Below are 21,565 nucleotides of genomic sequence, written 5' to 3' on the forward strand. Positions count from 1 at the left end.
GACGTCTCAGCCATCCTGCACTGTCCTGGTACATGGACATTACATTGCGGAGGACATCTAGTGTCTCCCCCCAACGTCTATCAATGACCTCGGTGTAATTATGGATGGCACCGGCAAGATCACGGATACTGTCATTGATAGTGGTGTTATGAGCCCTCTGCACCCTAAGTCCCTGCCTGGTGTACCATTCCATGCATTCCTGTGCCTGCATTACAGCCTGGAACATACCTGAGGTTGTGAGACCTGTGGGGGCACGTCTGCCAGGGGCATTACGACCAGCAGAGCTCCCACGAGAACCCCTGGACATATGCCTATGTGGTACCATTCCAGGTGTCTGGGCATGGCTGCTGTGTGGGGTTGCATGTGCTATTGATACCACACTATCCTGGTCAATGCTGACTGTATGCTGTTCCTCAGCTAAGGCCATTGGTGTTGAGGGATGTTTTGGTAGTATGTATGTGCACATAAATTGGGTGGAAAGATGTGTACTGTTGACTGGAGGACCAACAATGTACCCTGTCAAACCTGTCTGTGCCACAAAACATGTATCATCATGTCCACTATTTGTGGCAGTGACTTCAGGTTCCTTGCTGCACTCATCCAACAATACCTCAGCACCTGTGAGAGGGAGACAGGAGACACACTTTACCATCTGTACAGGATGTTAGCACACATGCACACATGCACACTTGCACACATGCATACATGAACACATGCACACATGCACACATGAACAGATGAATACAATCACATATGAACACATGCACACATGCACACATGAACACATGCACACATGCAGACATGAACACATGAATACACGAACACATGCACACAGGAACACATACACACATGCACACATGAACACATGAACACATGCACACATGAACACATGAACACATGCACACATGCACACATGCACACATGCACACATGAACACATGCACACATGCACACATGCACACATGCCCACAAATGCACTCAGCACTAAAGCACACACACACACGTACACACACACACACACACACACACACACACACACACACACACACCACCAGCAATCCAGAACATACTCAATAGCGGGTGATGGTGGGGTACAGTATCACAAGGTAAACAGTTATATCACATGTGTCAGCATGCAGGACGTGTGTTTCCCAACAGCATGCAGTGAGTGTGTTGACAGCCCTTGCCAATAACACTATACATGTGTTTGATGCATGTGTGTTGTTGTTCATTGATTGGCCTCACCCTGGAACACACTGTGTACATGAACACGACAGTGCTGTGCAAGTATTATAAGCTCTGCAATGTTCTGTGCACCATCTCTCACAGGTATACATACCATGGCTGGATGTGTATCTGTGTGTCACATGGATAGCCATTTTTGATTAGAGTGTCTGTGTGTTCAGCAGATAATTGTGGACACACGATTAGCACATGCATGCTATGTATACACACAGGATGAGTGGTGCATGTTTACCTGATGGAATACCATTGCTCAACATGCCCATTGTACAGTGGTTATGGTGAGTGTAGGACATTTTGTGGACATGCCAGTGCCAGACATGACATGGTATGCTACAACACAACTGCAACATTACACATCACACAGACACATTGGGTGTCATGTGACCTATACAATCAATAGCATTACAAGACATATATTTGTCACTTTGTACAAATGGTGATTGCTATGCATACCATGTATAGGTGCCTATGTTTGCACACACACAACACTGAGGTGCATAGCAGGTCATGCTATGTGTAGTACTGTGGTCACTGTGACTGGATGGGCTGTACTACCATGAGCCATCATCATGCAGCATCATGTGGTCACTCAAGGCTACTAATGTGTGCAAGACCAGCACATACCATGCTGTACAGGAACTGCAGTACCATGGCTACATTCACCATTTCACAGCCAGTTGTTACATGGGTTTGTAAGGTGCACAATAGGGGGCATTGCCTAACATGAATGTGTACTGTGTCAATGAGTGTCGCACAGCCACATGTGAGGCATCTACCCCTCAGGTATATTATGTGTGCTGTGTGGATGAAGTGTGGGGTACTGTAGTATGACCTTACAGTGGATGTCTGAATATGCCATGTGTGGCATGTTAACGTGTACTGCGTATGACAGTGTTGTGTATGTTGTGTGCATGTGTATCGACTCTGCCTATCCAATGTCCACATCAGTGTTGACACATTTCTGTGGAATGCTCTGTGTATTGTATGTGTTTTAGGCAGCTACCCACATTACTGGGACATGCATAGTCTCACAGCAAACATCCACAGCATGCATTATGCATATGTGTGTTACGTGTACATGGCCTACACCTCACCTATGACATGCACATTTAATCAGCAGTATTAAAGGTAGAACACACTCACCATCATGGATCAGCTGCCTTGCTGTCACACCAGAGGGACCTACAAGGATATGAGACACTTTGTCAGTGGCAACAACTGTGGCATTGCTACTGTGTGTTTGCAATTGTACAGAAGGACAATGGTTGACAGTCACAGGCCTACAGATTGTATTTCTAATTATTACCATTGCACAACACTAGGCATCACATCATCTAACTACACAGTACACATCTCACATAAGCATGCTCTAACAATTGAGGTAACAGTAGTCTACAGCTATGCCATGTTACCTGCATGCTCCATGTCAGCTTGCTGGGTGACTCCGGCCTCCATGATGACACATGTTAGTTGTTGGGATTGTTGTTGGCCAGGAGCCACCTGACTTAGGAGCAGCTCCTCCACTCTGGTGAGGGGGGGATAGATGCCTACCCCCCCACCTGTGGCAAGCTGCTGTCTGCAGATATCAGACGCATGCTGTCGGACATGTCTAATTAAATCACTGCAGTGATGGCGTGCCTGCTCATCTGTCCGGTTATGCATGCCTATGTCATTTACCCGATGGACAAGCTCTTGCCACAGTGCAGTCCGCTCATGCTGGTCCTAGCTGGTTCTAGAGAACAGCAGGGCATACTGCTGCACCAGGCTTGCTGTAATAGCCTCCTCCTCCGCCGTGCTATAGGTGGGATTATGATGGTGGGACATAGCCCTGGAAGACAATGAAACAATATGTATGAGCAGGTCATGAGGGACACATATATTTCTAATGTACAGATATCAATTAACCGCCATATATAGCAACCTATTGGCTGTCAGAAGATACACACTTTTGAATACCACATGTCAGTACTCAACACACAACTGGCTGACAATGCCTGGCATACTCTATATATCTAACCACGTTTTGCACAACAACAAACTTACAACAGTATGTAATACTATACAACAGTACATGGCACACTGTATGCAACACAATGCACAACCCAGACACAGGTGGTATATATCATGCTAATGCATCATGAAAAGTGTAATCTATTGCAATGATTGTGAAGTCCAGTGACAGTATCACCGGTATACCACACTAGTTGTTGATGGCAGACCCCTGCCTAACATATGTGCACATTCATGAATATAGGTGGCATACTGCTGTGCTACACTATACATGTTGCTAGATACGCACCTATATCCTGTAACACACATATGACCAAGGCCATGGTACAGGCATACACACACACACACATCAGACATACATACCAGACACATAGGTATGGCAACACAGGTGACCTGTACCTGTGTACCTTACAGTACTGTGTGTCAGTAGTTACGAGACCGTATGCCTGAGGTATGTAGTCTATGAATACTACAGGGAACACACGGAACAGTGGTTCCAATCAATGTGGACGTAGACCATACTGTCCTGTTAAGGCATACAGCCTCAGGTAGTACTACAGTTCATACAGGGGTTAGATTCACCAGCAGTAACACTCAATAAGCATGCATGTACTGCTTTGGCCTACAATGGGCACCCCAGTCAACAACAAGGGACTATGTCAGAACATATGGCATACTGCTTTTTCAGCCTAGCAATTGTATACACAGCTTTTGCTGGGATCACAGCTAGGACACATACTACCATGACAGAAACAGTTTCCCACTAAGCTAGCACACATAAACCAAACTCTGACACATTCACCAACACATTCACCATCACACTCAGCCAAACTCACATAGCAATTCTTGAAACAAGTACATGTGGGTGTGTATCACTTCATAGGTAGGTATGAGGCTATTGGCCCTAGGGCCTATAGAAGCCTAGCCATACACTACTCTGGCCTTTGACACACAGGTCATTGCATTTCACGTGGCCCTGTCAAGCAGTGACACAGAGGTGAATGCCTGGGTGTATTCACTGTTTCCCATACAATTTTCATGATTATTTATGATGACTGCTAATTAGGAGCTTTGCTTGCTATGGATAGTTGGTTTGTTCCAGGGTATGGGATGTCTCTGAGATGGGAATCTATCCCTCCAGCATGTGCTGTTTATTGTGGTCAGAAGGTTTGGGTCCCTAGAGCGTGTAGCACATCGAGATTGTGATCTGTTTACGTGCAGCATGTCCAACAGCTCTGGTTTTTACATAGCTTAGTATGTTAGGCAGATGTCAACTCTGGGTAGGCAGTATGCGACACAGTGTTGCTGTGGGTTTGTGGGATGGTCTGCATAGAGCATCTGTTTGAGGCTGGTATTACTCTTTGTGAGGTATGTCTTTGTCATTTCTAGTAGGTCTGGATGTCTTGTGAGGTACATACCACATGGGGCATTATACTCTATAATAATGTGTGATGAGTAGAGGGGAACACTGACCTATATTTCCCTGGATGACACTCCTTTTGTGATGAGGTGTGGCAGGTAGACAGATTACATGACAGGTGTGTCACTGTGATTATTGAAGGGGAGACTACAGTCCACCTGTGTCCCATGGTCTCTTATCACGCATTCGGTGTTAGGTAGACTACCACCTATGTGGTAGTTCATGGGTGCGGAGTTTTTTCCAGAAGGGATGCCAATGCAATTTCAACATTGAACTTGGGTCCATGGCTTTGTCACCAGCCATCTGTAGCAGTAAATATGAGCCTGTTTCTCGTTTTTCTCTCTTTCTCTCTCTCTATATATATATATATATATATATATATACATACATATACACACGTAAATATAAATATACATTGGTGTACATACTGATATCCATATAGGCACATATACGGTCCACCTTTCATGGTGGGAATATCAATCATGCGAAGGTTGCGAGGTATACTGGTATGTACTTATATTTCACAGTGTTGTGCGGAATGCATTGAAGGTGTTCTTAGCACATGTAGCTTTAGCAGGCCTCACTGGCTGCAACACTGCAGACCTGACAATTCATTCCCACAGCGTTTAACCACATGTCATATACCAGCACTGTATGCGGTCTTGTTTGTCACACATTACAACCTACATTGGAGTATGCACATAACACCTACATTGGAGTATGCACATAACACCTACATTGGAGTATGCACATAACACCTACATTGGAGTATGCACATAACACCTACATTGGAGTATGCACATAACAACTTCAACAACATTTATATGTCCACCCTTCACAAATAGTTGCAGTATGTCCCTTGCTCTATGCACATGTACTGATGCTAATATATCTGACACAGACAAATCTCTCCATATGTGTATGCCATACACACACAAGGTCCACACTGTTGTGAGTCCATGGACCTCACAGCTGACCTGCTGAGCCTTGCTGCAACATGAACAGGTGTCACGTGAGCACACAGTAATATTAGAGGGTGTATATATAGCTGCAAATGTTTAATTACCATATTAGCCTGGTACAGCTGTTGCCAATACTAAGCTACACGTTGATATGACTATCATGCATTTGTTACTCTGTCACATCCATGGTTATATAGCTGTATGCGCTACTCCCCCAAACAGACATTGTCCACACTACTATACAGAACACAGATAACATGGTTCAGATGTTTGACATTTAATGCTGAGCTACATATATCACAGTTATGTCCCACTGCACACAGCTACACACTGATATGTCCATGGCAGTAGTTTTGCAGGGCATCTGTGCATAGATACGTACTGCTGCCCCATATTGATGTTTCAAAGTATGTAGAGTGGTCTTCAAATACATCTACTACATGGCAGTAAATACATATCTGTTGCATACCTTTCCTTTGTATGCGTTCATATTTTTCACTCAGCTGTCTCTTTGGCTGACTGTAAGAATATTATTTTATGTTTTTTTTTTTTTTTATTTATTAGTGAATTTTTTTTTTACCACTGGTGTGGGTGGGGGTGTGAGTCAGTCTCTCTCTGTCTCTCTGTCTCTCTCTCTCTCATCATCTGCAATGGGATGATTGCATGTGTGGCCAGCAGGTACAGCATGCTTTTATAGGTATCTGCACATGTGCATGTGATGGCCTTTGCACCAATTGATGGCTACCATTTGGTAATTGCATGTAGCCTGCTGTATGGTAATTGCAGTACTCACTGGCATAGCAACCCAATGTTATTAATTGCTATGTCAGGTAGGCGTAGCCCTTTCAGGTTTCCAGAGTGGGGCCCATGCTTGTTTGCTGTGGAGACCGTTGTGTACGTCAGAAGGTTGGTATGGTTCTTATATCTGAAGCTAGGGGGTGTAGCCAGTGATATTATTGTTGTACTCAGACCTGAATGTTGCCACTTCCACTACACAGTTGTCAGTGTAGAATTGTACTCACCCCTACATATGCTAACACAAGATACATGGGAGTATGTAGTTTCTTTTCTACTTATACAATTTACTGCCATACAAAAATAGTTATTGAGATGTATTCATTTGGCACATGAACTGTTTGTGAACTGCTATACTGTGAATATGTATTCACACACTCAACTGTGTGGGGGTTGTGAAGTGCTGCTGTAACAGTATTTACTGCTAGAATGTCTGGTTCTGTTATCACAGTCATGTAATGCAGTTCCACAACAACTGCTAGTATAGTTCCACAGAACAGGTTTTGTGTTATGGCATTCCTATCTTTCCTTTATATTAACACATTCTGGTGCATGATATATATATTTCAGCAACATCTTATTGTACACATCACACTCATGTAATGCAATTCCATAACAATTGCTGGTAAAGATCCACAGAACAAGCTTTGTTTTATGGCCTTCCTATTTTTCCTTTACAGTCACTCATTGTAATGCATGATATATTTATTTCAGCACCAGGTTATTGTATATTTGCTGTGGCTTAGTGCTACTTCATGCAGTCTAGTGTGTCTAAGGGCTGGGTTCGAGACTGACAGAGGTGTTTTATTTTGCTGCTGAGCAGAACAAGGGCCCTGACATACAGAGTGATTAAGGCACTTTTAAGCAGTTGTAAGTGGGTTTGCGTGGGTTTGCGTGATGCTTAGCGATGCTTAGCTAAGCACACACATGCACACACTCACTTAAACCCGCTTACTACTGCTTAAAAGTGCTTACTCCCGCTAACCCCCGTGCTAATTTCTTTGAAAGAAAAGAAAATGGGGAGATAGGAAAGTGGTGAAAAAGGGGGCACAAAGAGGGAAAGACAGTAGGAAAATAAGCTCGGGATGTGCAGGACAGGAGTAGGGAAGGTTCATAGCTGCCCATTTCTTTACCAACAACAGCTGTGCATATGTTGCTAATTTGGAGTGAAATTTGGAACCTTCCACCCCTGAGAGAGGGGTGAGGACAACAAAGTATGTTGTACTGCCAATTCTAATGATCTGTTTACATGTCCAGTGGACAAGTGTGCGAAATGGGCAGCTATGTATGGGGCATAATTTTTTGTGGGAACAAATTGCCCTTTTTTTTTTTTTCAGGTGAGAGTGGAATGTGAGGTAGGGAAGTAGATATATTTGGGGAGGTAGGTTGGGGAGGTAAACAGACAAGACAAACAAGATGCATACAGGGGCAGAGTATGACACATAGGGTGGGTGAACACAATTGATGGGGACGGATGTTTGGAAATCGCAAGCCCATGAGCCCACAGATGGTAACAGTGGGACTGAGATCCCCACCCATGGGCAATCTCCACTGTACCTTCACAGGCCCAAGGGTGGCTGTGCTGGGGGCTGCATAGGAGGGGCAGGCTCACCCGTGATACGCGCCACTCTCACCTCAAGCTGGCATAGGGAATCAGTGACTAAATGCTGGATCTCCCTACGCACCACAACCCAGACCCTTTGGAGGGTGACAGGTGGCCCTTCTCCACCCATGCTTGCAGGGGGGGGTGAGCCCCATCCCCTGCAATGCTTCCACCCAAAGGTGGCACAGGACCAACGGAGTTGGGTGGCCCAGGCTGGGCACCAGACCTGCTGGTGCCAGGTGCAGTAGCCAGCTGAGGAGGGAGAGGTGGGTCCGCTGGGGCCGGCCATCCCATACGTTCTGTGATTAGGTGTGTTTAATTACAACATAGACAACAGCATTCCAGATTAGTTGTAACAGCATGCAGTAATATTCCCATTAACCCAACACACCAGGGTTCCAACAGTTGAACATCAAGCATAACACATGCATATATTGAACGACAGTGGACATTACAACGGCATGCAGGGATGATTGGCGGCAACAGGCCACCAAGATTGTGGTGTTTGAACAGGGCACATGCATCAAAGTCAATGCAAATATTTATAGAACAATAGGACATATGTCCCAACAAATGTTTTCAGATTACACATACCCATTAAGGTGTGGAATTGCATTGTTTATGCACATAGATTAGGGTGTAAAAAGAAACCTCCATTAACATCTTATAAGTACTTTTACTCTACACTACATTCCTATTGACTGCAGGTGTATATCCCCTACATGTATTATTACATTAGGCAACATGCATTAGATTGTGTAATGGGTTTGGCTAGTTCATTATATACCTGACCTATATCTGACATAGTAACTGTCCAAGCTGCAGATGTTACTGCTACATACTTGTATTTTATTTATATATTGATGTATCTACACATCTGGATGTGTTTACGTGACATTTTCACTTAATTTTCTACAGAATCCTACATTTCATGTAGCACACTCACATTTCTGGGGAACACCTTGACAAGCTACTCGTGTGCCAGATTTACCTATGCATTCCAGGCATTTACCAACTGTTGAGGACTGTTATATGCTTCACAGCTACTGGCACTTCCTTCATGCACTTTATATGAGACTGCACAACTGTGGGTTGACAGCACTTATTACAACAGTACTATTTATTTAATGCAAGGGTACAACAACATTTCAAAGTAAGTGACACAGACACACTCCGAGTTTTATACCTTTATTAATTACATTGCACACTATTTTCTACAACCTCTGTCCTTTATTTGATATTACAGTGAATACGGGAGACCTATTCAGGACATATTATACCTTTATTGATAGGTTACAACACTCTTTTTCAGGCTCGCTCACTTATTTTATATGACAGTACATACAGAGATAGTATTCCAGACTTATTTTACCTTTATTAATGGGTTACTACACTCTATTCCTGGCTCTCTGACTTATGTTATGTAACAGTACATGCAGAGAAATTATTCAGGGCATTTTATATCTGTATTATTGGGCTACAACACTTTTTTCATGCTTTCTGACATATATTATATAACAATACATGCAGAATAATTACTAACCTGCCTGGTGGCGCAGCCTTAGCAGCCTACATGCATAGGCTTGCTGGTTTGCAGCACGGACACTTGCAGCTGTGAAGTAAATGAAGGGATAGTGAGACATACCTATCCATTTAATAGTCTGTCTTAGCATGTCTTACATACTGCATTCCATGGCTACCTACACAGCAGTGGGACATCTTGCATATGATGGGCCTTCTGGATCCGTTGGTTCAGTAGGTCCTGCTTCCATCTCCTCAGGTCTGCATGGTGGTGACAGACCTGCTCACCAGTCCTTGGGATGCCTGTGGCACTGGTGAGGTCATGAGCCAACCAGTTCCAAGCCTCTGCCTTATACTCCATTCCTTGGAACTGGCCCTGCAGGAGTCGAGACTCATGACGGTGGACAAGGAGCCAAACCATGTATTTTGACTCCTCAATGCCCCAGCATTGCGCTCGAAAGCGACTACCCTCTCCAACACCAGACATTCTAACTGCAGATGCGAGCTACAATCAGATATGGTGAGTATTCCCTCCTATGAGGCTTAAATATGCCGCATTTCCTGCACTTTTATGTGATTGGCCACTTTTGAAAATTCTCGGCTGACTGCAGACCTGCTTAGCAATGGTTAGTATATGTATGTTAACAGTGGATGTTTATCCTAAGCTGTCATGGCTTAGTGGTTCAGTACTTTGATTATGGTGTACCGTGTCCTGGGTTCGAACCTTGACATTGCTTTTTTTTTAATACTGTCCAGGCAGGCTAGGGGGTGTGGCTGTGTTTAGGCAGCTTTGCTCTACGTTGCTCCACGTTGCTCCACATTGTCCGATGTTGCTCCACGTTGCTCCGCACAAACTTATTGCACTGGGTATAGCGCTGCTTAACTCTGGGCAACTATATTGCACTGGGTAAAGCACTGCTTAGCTGTGGGCAAATATATTGCGCTGGGTAAAACGCTGCTTAGCTATGGGCATTTATATGTCAAGATCCTTCTTACATTTCTATATTTACATTTTGTTCACTGATACATAGGCCATTTCAATGCTTTTTACTAATATTTTAGTCATATATATGTCAGGTATTATTTCATATGCTAATTTAAAGCATAAAATAGTGAGGGGAGTGGTGGGACTCGAACTGTGAATGCCTCCTCTTTGTGCAAAGGCTCTACCACTACGCTACTGGGATTGATTTGCATAAACATTTGGTATTATGCTCTACAATGTCAGCATTGCTGACTCTGGCTAAGCTATGTGCACACCCGTGCACCCACACGCAAATATGGGCAGCTATATCGAAAATTAAAACAAGAATTCTATTTTACATTTTATAACTCTACTGGGGGTTTACAATGTGAGGGAGTGTAGTGTTGGGTGTGTTGACATTTGAGCAGACTTGCTCATGTGATTTAACTTTTCACAATTCAGATACTTGCAGGGGCATGTACCTTAGGACTACTCGGCAGTCAGACATGCCCCCTGCCTCCCTGCACGGTCCATTTTAGACTTGGACTGGTGTCAGCGTGCTCTCATGAATATGCATGGCACGCTGACATCAGACCGTTCAACTGCAGTTTACGAGTAAGACTTTTTTAGTCTTACACGGAGGTTTCGTGAATCCGGGGGCATATCTTTGCATTAGGAGAAGGGGGTGAGCCATTTGTGGTAATCAGTAAAGTAAAAAGCCATGGAAGGCAATGGTGGTGTGACCAACCACCAGCAGAAACAGCTGCATCAGCACCACCATTTTCAGTTTCTGTATCCCTAACACCGGGATCAAATACAGGTAATGAACAAAAGGTACCCACATGATTTATCTGTAGAAAAATTAGGCGTGTTAAGCAAAATTGTCATCATTACAAAGTTTGTCATAAAAAGAAGGAAGAAAAGGGCCTGTTTCCAAAAACAGAGCCAAAAGATTCACGAGACAAGTCAGAAAAACAAGTCATTGCACAGAGACTTTACAATATTGGTAAAGACAGCTATGAAGGTCATCAATAAACAGGAAAAGGGGAAATATGTCCCAAAGATTTTCAGGCAGCTTCGCCTGTAAATCCAAAATACTTGGAAGAGTAGGCAGAAGAAATAGCTAGGTAGCAGTTATGAAAAGAAATTGAAATATCTAAATATGTAGATCACTCAGACACAGAGAAAGATGACAAACAAAAGCATGTGGTGTGCCACATTGCAGCTGACAATAAAAGTGAAGATGATTGGATTCCCTTAGAATAGGGGAGTGCCCTCCCTACCCTGGTATCTTTCCTGACTACCTTTAAAAAGGGCCGAGATGGACAACCACTGATTGATATCTGGGTAGAGGTGTCACTATGGCAAAATGTCTTATTAGACACAGGAGCAGAAGTACCCATCACAAGCAGACAGTTACCTGTAAATCCTGCAAAAAAGGTTTGCATTTCTGAATTTAATGTTATGCAGCGAGTATCCAAGATGTAGACATAATATTTCACCAAGAAGGGCAGACATGGAAGTGTGCATTTTTAATGCATCCATCTTGTTCAACTACCATTATTAGTATGGATATTTTGGGACCTTTGGGAATAGTAACTGATTTATCTAACAGTACTTTGTGGATAGGAGACAGGGAAACAGGAGAGGGAGAGGTGAATGCAGTTTGCTGTGCAATCTCTCTACCTGAAAAACCTGACAAGCCTACAGGACATGTAGGCACAGACAGTGAGGATACATGGCAGCATTTACAACAACAATTTCTAAACCTGTGGTCCAGTGACTATGGAAAGCTAGGAATGCCAGTGGGAGGAGGTAGTGAACAGGATTACATACCTCCATTACAAAAACAGTATTCCATTCCTAGGGAGGCAGAGTAACATATGGAAAAATTGATTGCAGATTGGGAAAAGAAAGGAATCATACAAAAAAGGCAACAGTCCAACAAATTCACCTATCTGACCAATTAAAAAGAAAGATGGTAGTTACCATTTTGTCACTGATTTAAGAAAAGTAAATCAGTACACAACTCCTACAGCACATTTGATTCCAGGAGTTCCAGAGCTGTTTGCACATATTAAGCCACAAAGTAAGTGGTTTGCCGTAATAAATCTAGCAAACAGCTTTTTTTTGCAGTACCTCTCATAAAAAGAGACTGGCCATGTTTTAACTTTACCTTTAATAATCAGCAATATGTCATGACAAAATTACCTCAGTGCTTTCAAAACAGTCCAGTTATTTTTCACCAGATGGTAGGATCCATTCTGCAACAGTTGGAAAAAGATGATTCAGTGTTACATTACATTGATGACATACTAATTCAGTCTGAAACAGTGGAAGAACATGTATGGCTTCTTAAAAAATTATTTCATACTCTGCAGCAGGCAGGATTTAAGGTCAAACCAAGAAAATCTAAAGGTATTACTGCTGAATGCTAGGAGCCTAAACAAAAAACTCCACTCTCCGTAAGCTCTCCTACCCTAGAGAATGCTCATGTCTTTGCGATCTCAGAGACATGATTTAAAAGCCGCAGACAGCACACCAACAGTGCAGGGTTATAATGCCTTCCACACATTTAGACCAGCTACTTCACAGGCAGGGACTAAAGGTGGAGGTGTGTCTATTTACATCAAAAATAAATATACTTCAAGGCTGGTGAAACAGGACAATGCACCTGAGCTGGTCAAGCTATAGGTCCCCATCTATGACTCAGGAAATCCACACCATGTATTTAAACTTATTAGAAACACTAACCATCCAACCCAATACCATATTCATGGGTGACTTTAATTACCCCACTATTAACTGGGAATCCTATATGACATCAAATGAACATGCACAGAGATTCCAGGATTTTGTAAACACAAACTTTCTGGGCCAGATAGTTAATACATCAACCAGGGGTGCAACCATACTAGATCTGATCCTCACTAACACGGGAGAGTGCTGCACAACCCCTAGTGTAATGCCTTCCCTGGTAAGGTCAGACCACAAAATGGTCTCTTTTAAAGTACAAATAAAACCTGGACCCGCAGCTAAACCTGGAATATTCAGGAATTATTCTAAAACTGACCTCCTACTATTAAGTGAGAACCTGGCAAAATGTCAAGACCCCTATAAACCCTGAGAACACTTCTGCCTATGCAGAACTGTTCACAGAAACCCTGTACAAGCATGTAAATAGCTGCATAGAGGCAGCTGTACCCATCAGGAAGAAGTACAGAACTAACTAAAAAAAAAGCCACCCTGTTGGAATCACAAAATCAATCAGATGTATAACAAGAGGAGGAAAATCATGGCAAAAATTAGGAGGTGCAGCACCCAGCAGGATAAAAACACTCTCATTAAATTAAACAAACAACTCAGAGGACAAATAAAGTCTACCAAAGCCAAATTTGAGCTAAGTTTGGCCTCCCAGGCCAAGGACAACCACAAAGCATTCCTTAGCTATGTCCACAACCTCAAAGGCAATACACAATTGTGTGCAGAACTCATTGTAAATAGAGCTACCTATACTGAACCAGAAGATATAGCAAACCTCCTGGCTGATAAATTCAGTTCCAACTTTACCCCTCTCTCCCCTTCAACCTCAGGAAATATCATTAAATATAACCCCCCCTGCTATCACTAGGGAACAGATCCTTAATGCTCTCTCTAAGACCAAGAACACTGCATCAATGGGCCCAGACAATATCCCAGGATGCCTTCTAAATAGCATGAAACATGACCTGTCATGGCCTCTGGAATAACTATTTAACTGTAGCCTCCAAACAGGCTTCATCCCTCATGAATGGAGGAAGGCAACAGTCATTCCTCTGCACAAAGGTGGGCGATCAACAGACCCTGGAAACTACAAACCCATATGTCTCACTACTCTTATATGTAAAGCCATGGAAAGAATTATCATGGAGAGATATAGTAAACCTCCAAACACTGGTCCCAACCCAGTTTGGTTTCATAAAGGGCAGATCATGCCTACTCAATTTGGTAGACTTCTTTGAGAAGGTCACCAAAGCAATGGATGAGGGCAAAATCATTCACACTGCCTACCTTGACCTAGCAAAGGCATTTGGCCACAATACCCCACTCAAGCATTGTTAACTAACTCAAGAAGTTAGGTACAAACCTGTATATTACCCAGTGGATATCCAACTGGCTCACAGACAGGACCCAGGAAGTTAGAATTGGAAAGTACACCTCTACAAAGAGGACAGTCACAAGTGGAGTCCCTCAGGGATCAGTCCTTGGACCGCTCCTTTTTGGCATTTACTTCCCAGAAGACAAGGCTAATGTCAATGGTCTCTGGCTGACTAAATTTGCAGATGATTGCAAATTAGGAGCTGTCATTGAGTCTCACACTGACAGAAATGATCTCCGGGGGGGCTGACACAGACAAACAACTGGTGTCAGAGTCATGGACTAAAACTAAATGCCAATAAATGCATAATAGTATCCTTTGGGAAGTCCTCCATCCCTGGTAACCATCATATTGACAACACACCCTTTAGAGTTGACCCATTAGTCAGTGACTTAGGGGCACACATAGATAGTAATCCATCCTTTGATCATCACGTGTCCACAGTGGTGAGGAAATCATTCTATGTTGCACAACTTATAAACAAAGGTATGGCATCTAAGTCCAAGGAAGTCATTGTTCCACTTTATTCAGAATTCATCAGACCGGTCATTGAGTGCAATGTCCCCCTTTGGTATGTACCTAGCCAGGCATATTTTCCTTTTTGATATACCTGACTTCAGAAATACCTGATTTTAAACAACATATGTATATGCTATTATTATTGCTATTAATATTATTATTTTATTTTTGTTACCTGATCTTTTGAAGAGAGCATTTTTTTGTGGAAGCTAGTAATGCTATATGCATTTTATATGTATTACCTCCAGATTAGAATGGGTTAATACATCTTCCCATGCTGTTTTAATTGTTTCAGCAGTTTATTTGATTTGTCTGTTAATTTTATTAATTAGTAGATGAATTAGGTGTATATATAAGTTGTTTGCTGAGCATTGATGTAAAAACCTGAGGAAGCGTGTTGGATACACTTGAAAGCGCTTGTTATATTTGTAATAAAATAAGTTTTATTATTTATTCCATCGTGGTGGTCTCTGCCTGGTTGTTTTGTGGATCTAGCCAGGCATATCCAACAACTGGAATGCCCACAGAGGTTCCTCACTAAAAGAATTCAGGGTCTAATTAATATATCCTATGCAGACTGCCTCAAGGCCCTATCCCTGTATTCTGTTTCCTACAGGCTTTTGAGGGGAGATCTATCTCTGGCATACAGGGCATTGTCAGACCCCACTCTGATATACATCCTGCATATCCACAAAACAAACAGTAACAGAATTACCCATTCTAGACTTAAACATTGTCTGTGATATAAACAGGACCTGCTGGAGAGATAGGTATGTATCCCACAGACTACCCCATCTATGGAACAGGCTCCCTATCCATGTGAAGCAGATTTCCTCCCTAATCCAATTCATGTGCAACTTGGACAATTGGAAGGGAAACCCGAAATTCATCCCTGGTTTGGCAGCTATGTTTCTGATGTAAACAGGTAACCTGTAAATGGTTCATCTCCCAGGCCCATGCTTACACTTATCAAGGGTGTCAGAACTTGTCATAGATTCAGGATGCATGACTAGGCTTAAAAAGGCCCTTGTGGTCATTAGCCTAGTAAACACCTATGAACCTATGAACCTATAAAAGTGAAAGAAATTCAGTTTATCTCACAAGAAGTTAAGTTTCTGGGTACTGTTATAAAACCATAGGTTCATATGTTCATAGGTGTGTACTAGGCTAATGGCCCTGGAGCCTATACAAGCCTAGCCAATACAAGTCCCTGGCATCGTGCCACCAGATGTTAGTTCCCAGTGCCTCTATCAAGGAGAGCCACTGGAGTGACCCCTGGGGTGACCTTTCTATTTCCCATCCACTCATCAAGATTTCTCTTGAAATGGGCCATTGAGGTGCTCAGCTTGACATGTATGGGAAGTCTATTCCAGAGCATGGGGAGTCTCTGGGTTATGAACCTGTCCCTCCAGCATGTTCTGTTGATTGTAGTAATGAGGCAGAGGCCTCTGGAGCATGTGGTGTGGAGGGATTGGGATTTCCTTAAATGTAGCATTTCTAACAGAGCTGGGTCAGGCATGGCTTTGTAAGTCAAGCAGACATCACCTCTTAGTAGACGATATGAGACAGAGAATAGCTGGAGTTTTTTGAGTCTGTCTGTGTAGGACATGTGTTTAAGGCCTAGGATCCTCTTCATGAGATACTTTTGTGGCCTTTCCAGTTGTTGCACGTGTCTAGTGCGGTACATGCCAAATGGGGCATTATACTCAATGATTGGCATAATGAGGGAAGAGTAGAAAGAGATGACAACGTCTTTCTTCCTGGATGCAAAACCTTTGGTAATGAGATGTGCCACATAGAAGAACTTTCTGACCACAGTGGCAATATGGTGGTTGAAGGAGAGGTTGCTGTCAACCTGTGTCCCCAGATATCTTATAATACCTTTAGTGTTCAGTGGGCTCCCATCAATGTGGTAATTAGTGGGAACTGAGTTTTTCCCAAAGGGGATGATGACGCATTTTTTGGCATTAAGCTTAAGGCCATGGTTTCGACACAAGTAATTGGTCTCAGTGAGGCCTTTCTGTAGGATGTCTACATCACTTGGGGAGTTAATAATGGGTCCCAGCGTGCAGTCGTTTGTGAATTTGGTCAGCCAGAGTCCGTCTGTCTTGGCCTGGACTTCTGAGAAGTAGATGCCAAACAGGAGAGGACCCAGGACTGATCCCTGTGGGACTCCACTCACAACAGGTCGGCAGGCTGACTTGGAGTCCACTACTTTTACACTGTGTGTTTTATCTGTGAGCCAGTTTGCAACTCACCTAATGATATAGGGGTTGATGCCTAGTTTGGTGAGTTTATCAATAATTCCTGAGTGGAGAATGGTATCAAATGCATTGGCCAGATCAAGGTAGGCTGTATGAACTGCCTTGCCCTCATCCACAGCTCTGGTGACCGACTCAAAGAAGTCAACCGGGCATAATCTACCTTTCGCAAAATCAAATTGAGTGGGATCTACAGTTTGGAAGGTCTCCTTGCCCTATGCATGTGCAAGGCATTTTACAAATGGAAAAGTCACTAATAATAGCAGATTTGCATAAATTCATGGGAATCATAAATTACAAAAGAGAATTTATAGAGGATTATGCAGCTGTGGCAGCTCCTCTTTACAAAATGTTACAAGAACAGAAGAGCTCCACCTTTTTAGAGTGAGGACCTCATGAGGATGAAGCATTTTTGAAAATAAGGGTAAAGTTAGCATAAGCTACAGAATTAATAGCACCCACATCAAAGCTGCCATTTGTATTACAAGCAGCAGCCAGAAAGAAAACATTATCTGTTGTACTATTAAAGGAATGGCCACATGGTAGTGACAGCAGGATGGAAAATCATTACACCTGGTCACTTTCTTTAGCCATAAAATGACTCAAGTGGAATTGGGCTACCACCCATGCACACAGCAATTATTAGCCATTTACTGGGGTATTAAGTAAACTGAGTACTTAACCGTATTTTCCAGCATTATCGTACAAACACCACACCAAGCAGTAAAAGTGCAGGTAGACAATTTTGAAATGAATAAAATCATAGATTGTATTAGCCAAGCAGTCTTTGCAAAATGGATGGCACTTTTTGGAAAGAAAACTGACACCATACAGACAGGGGACAAATAATATTTGCCAAATCACATGGGATATATAGGAAAACAGCATAACTGCTTAGAAAAAATATAGACACCTGACATACAATTTTTGGCATCTGACTTTGACCATTTTAAGCCATCCGTCTTTGTAGACAGAGCATGGTTTTGGGACAAAGGTAAATACTGGATAGTATTTGCTGTAGTTCCAGAAAATCCCAGGTCAGGTTCTCCTGAACTAATCAAGTTACCAGGATACACTCAGAGAGCTGAATTAGAGCCAGTACTGTATGTGTTTAAACATTACGATCCTGTTAACATTTTCTCAGACAGTGCTTACATAGTAAATTAAGATGGACACTTAGATAAGTGTCCCATTGGTGGGAGGGTGGCCTAATGGTTAAGGTGCTTGCCTTACAAGCACAAGGTGCAGGGTTTGAGTCTCACAAGGGATAATTGGCTAGGCTTAAAATGGTTTGCAAGGGCAGTTAGCTTAGTACCAATCTATGAACCTATAAGGTGAAGATTTGTAGATATTGCATGTAAACCACTACCAGTACAGCATTCTAAAGGTAAATGCACATCAGAAACTGACAAGTGAAACTTTCAAGTTAAATGCATTAGCTGACATGTTTGCAAAAGAAGCAGCACAAAGTGAAAAAGAACTTCCAGAGTATGCATATACTGATACAGAAGTCAGTGCCTTAAAAGAGCTAGACAAAGAATCAGTTGAGGAAGACCTTATCAAAGAAGAAACTGATCAGTGCAGGCTAGTGGGAATACCACCAAAGGAATATTATGCATGCACTACTTATAAAGGATTACAGTTGCCATATGTGCCATTTCATTTGGCACGGCAGTTGGTCAAGTTAAATCACCAAATACTGGGACATCTAGGAGCTGATAAACTATGGGCAGTTGTAAAAGAAAAATACTAGATCCCAAGCATAAAAAAGATCTGTAGACTAATTGTAGAAGAATGTCTAATCTGTTTGCAGGTAAATGCTAAAAGTAAAAAAAAAAACCTCAGTTACATCGAGCCCAGCCAGCAGATGGGCCATGCTTTGCAGTCCATATAGATTATGCAGGTCCCTTGCCAACAACAAAGAAAGGTTACAGATACCTACTAGTAGTAGTGGATGCCTTTTCAAAATGGGTGGATGCAATTCTTACTGAAACCATGACAGCAAAGGCAACAGCAGAAGTTTTATGGCAAAATATTTTCTGTCATTGGGGATGTCCGAGAATTATTGAATCAGACAATGGTCCATAGCTTGTTAGTGATTTAATAAAGCAAATGTGTAATATGTTAGGAATTCAGCAAAGATTTCACCTGCAGTCAAATAGTAGAGCGAATGAATTGTACACTCAAGGAGCATCTTAAAAAAGCATGTCTTGAAAAGGGAAATGTATGGGTGCAACATTTGCATACTTATAGGCATAAGGGCAACACCCAACATTAAGACAGGAATATCTTATTATGAGATCATGACAGGGAGAAAAATGCCATTACAGTTAACTTTGATCCTGACACACCAGATGGTAGTCCTACCTATGTTAGAAATCAGTTAGCATTAAAAATGGTTAAAACAACTTATGAAAATATGTGACTACAATGCAAGAGATCAAGCTTTCCATCTATGGAGAAAGGTCACAAATTTACCACCAAGAAGAAAACGTTCTCTGTAGAACAAAGATATTAGTAAAAATGTTCCAGACAGAAGGACTATGGGATACAATCGGCAGGGTCCTTTTGAAGTAGTGGAACAAATAGATCCATTGGTGTACAAAATAAAAGGTAAAAAGAAAAACAGAACAGAGCTAGTGCATAGCGATAAAATGAGAGCAATCAAAAGCAGTAAAGAGACAGGGCCACAAAAGTGACTGGCGTGCAATAAAAATGAAGCTGCCTAAAGTGCACCTGTTTGGAATACAGAAGAGCAAAAGGCAGACAACAGCAAATGTAAATAATTATGTAAAAATGAGTACATTTAAGCATGTCAGTTAAGCCAATATTTCTTTTTTTTTTTTTACAATATTTTGTAATTGTATAATAGCACCAGGAGTAGCAGACACCCCACCAGAAAAAGCATCCAATACTCTTCTTCTTTCAGCTTTTTCCTGGTTAGGGGTCGCCACAGCAGATCACCTGTCCACTCATGACTAGCAGTGGAGTTTTACAGTGTCGGGTTGCCAGCCTGGCACCCAGCCTTCCACAGAAGGCACACACACACACCAATTTAGAGTATCCAATCCACCTACTACATGTCTTCAGGAGAAAACCCACACAACCACAGGGAGAACATGCAGACTCCACAAAGAAGGCATCCTAGCTAAAAATTGAACCAGAGAACCTCTTATTGTGAGGTGGTAACGCTAACCACTGCACCACCGTGGCCACATTCAATATTAATGTTACTAATATAATGTTATACTGTGTAAATTATACTACAAATAGAATGCAAGCCAATTTATTTTGTTCAGAGGGACAAAAATGTCATGTTAGAAAACTTTCCTTAGACCAGAGTGTCACAGTCTGGCAAACAGCCAGAGGTCAGGCATATGTTCAATTCTTACAGCATGAAGCAAATTTATCTTTACAAAACAATACTGCAATAAATGCTGCATACTACAGGGGGAAAGGGCACTCTTTCAGTTTTACACTGACTGTGAAAATAGTACTGCAGAAGGGTCTAGAATAAAGCTACAAGAGGGAAATATACTGGTCTGTATTAATGATTCAGTAATTATTGGAAGACTCCCTTGCCTTTTTATTATCAGAACTTTTAATAATAATCCCACAGCCACGTTTGATCAAGTAATCATGGTGCCATCAACTTGTATGGTAGTGGGACAGAAATACCAGAAAATACTAATACACTTTAATATCTCATTCTCTCCTGACAGTACTTCGTCAAAAATAAAACTGCCCATAAAATGCGTTCCTTTTATAACAAACCCAATTCTAAAGCTGTTATACGTAACTTCCTGTAAATGATACTTGAGCCTTTTTTAAAAACATACTAAAAAGTGTAAAATGTTCTATATACTTTAGCCTTTTGAAAAATAATATGATAACTTCTTCTTACCTATATTATTCATGTTCAAATTAATTTGAGGAAGTCTCAATATTTTAGAGATGAAAAACGCGGTGAATTAAGTTAAGCATTTAAAGTGTTATTCGTGTTTTCCTTGTGTAATGTGGAATTTTATTAAAGAACGTTAGACTGGAGTTCTGGCTTGGTTTTTGAAAATTTATTTCTGCTCCTCTGCACCTTTGACAGTGTTGAATTTATTGGCGGAATAGTAGGCA

The sequence above is a fragment of the Protopterus annectens genome, chromosome 1.part1, assembly GCF_019279795.1.
Source record: "Protopterus annectens isolate FY-2018-M chromosome 1.part1, PAN1.0, whole genome shotgun sequence".
NCBI classification, from domain to species: Eukaryota; Metazoa; Chordata; order Ceratodontiformes; family Protopteridae; genus Protopterus; species Protopterus annectens.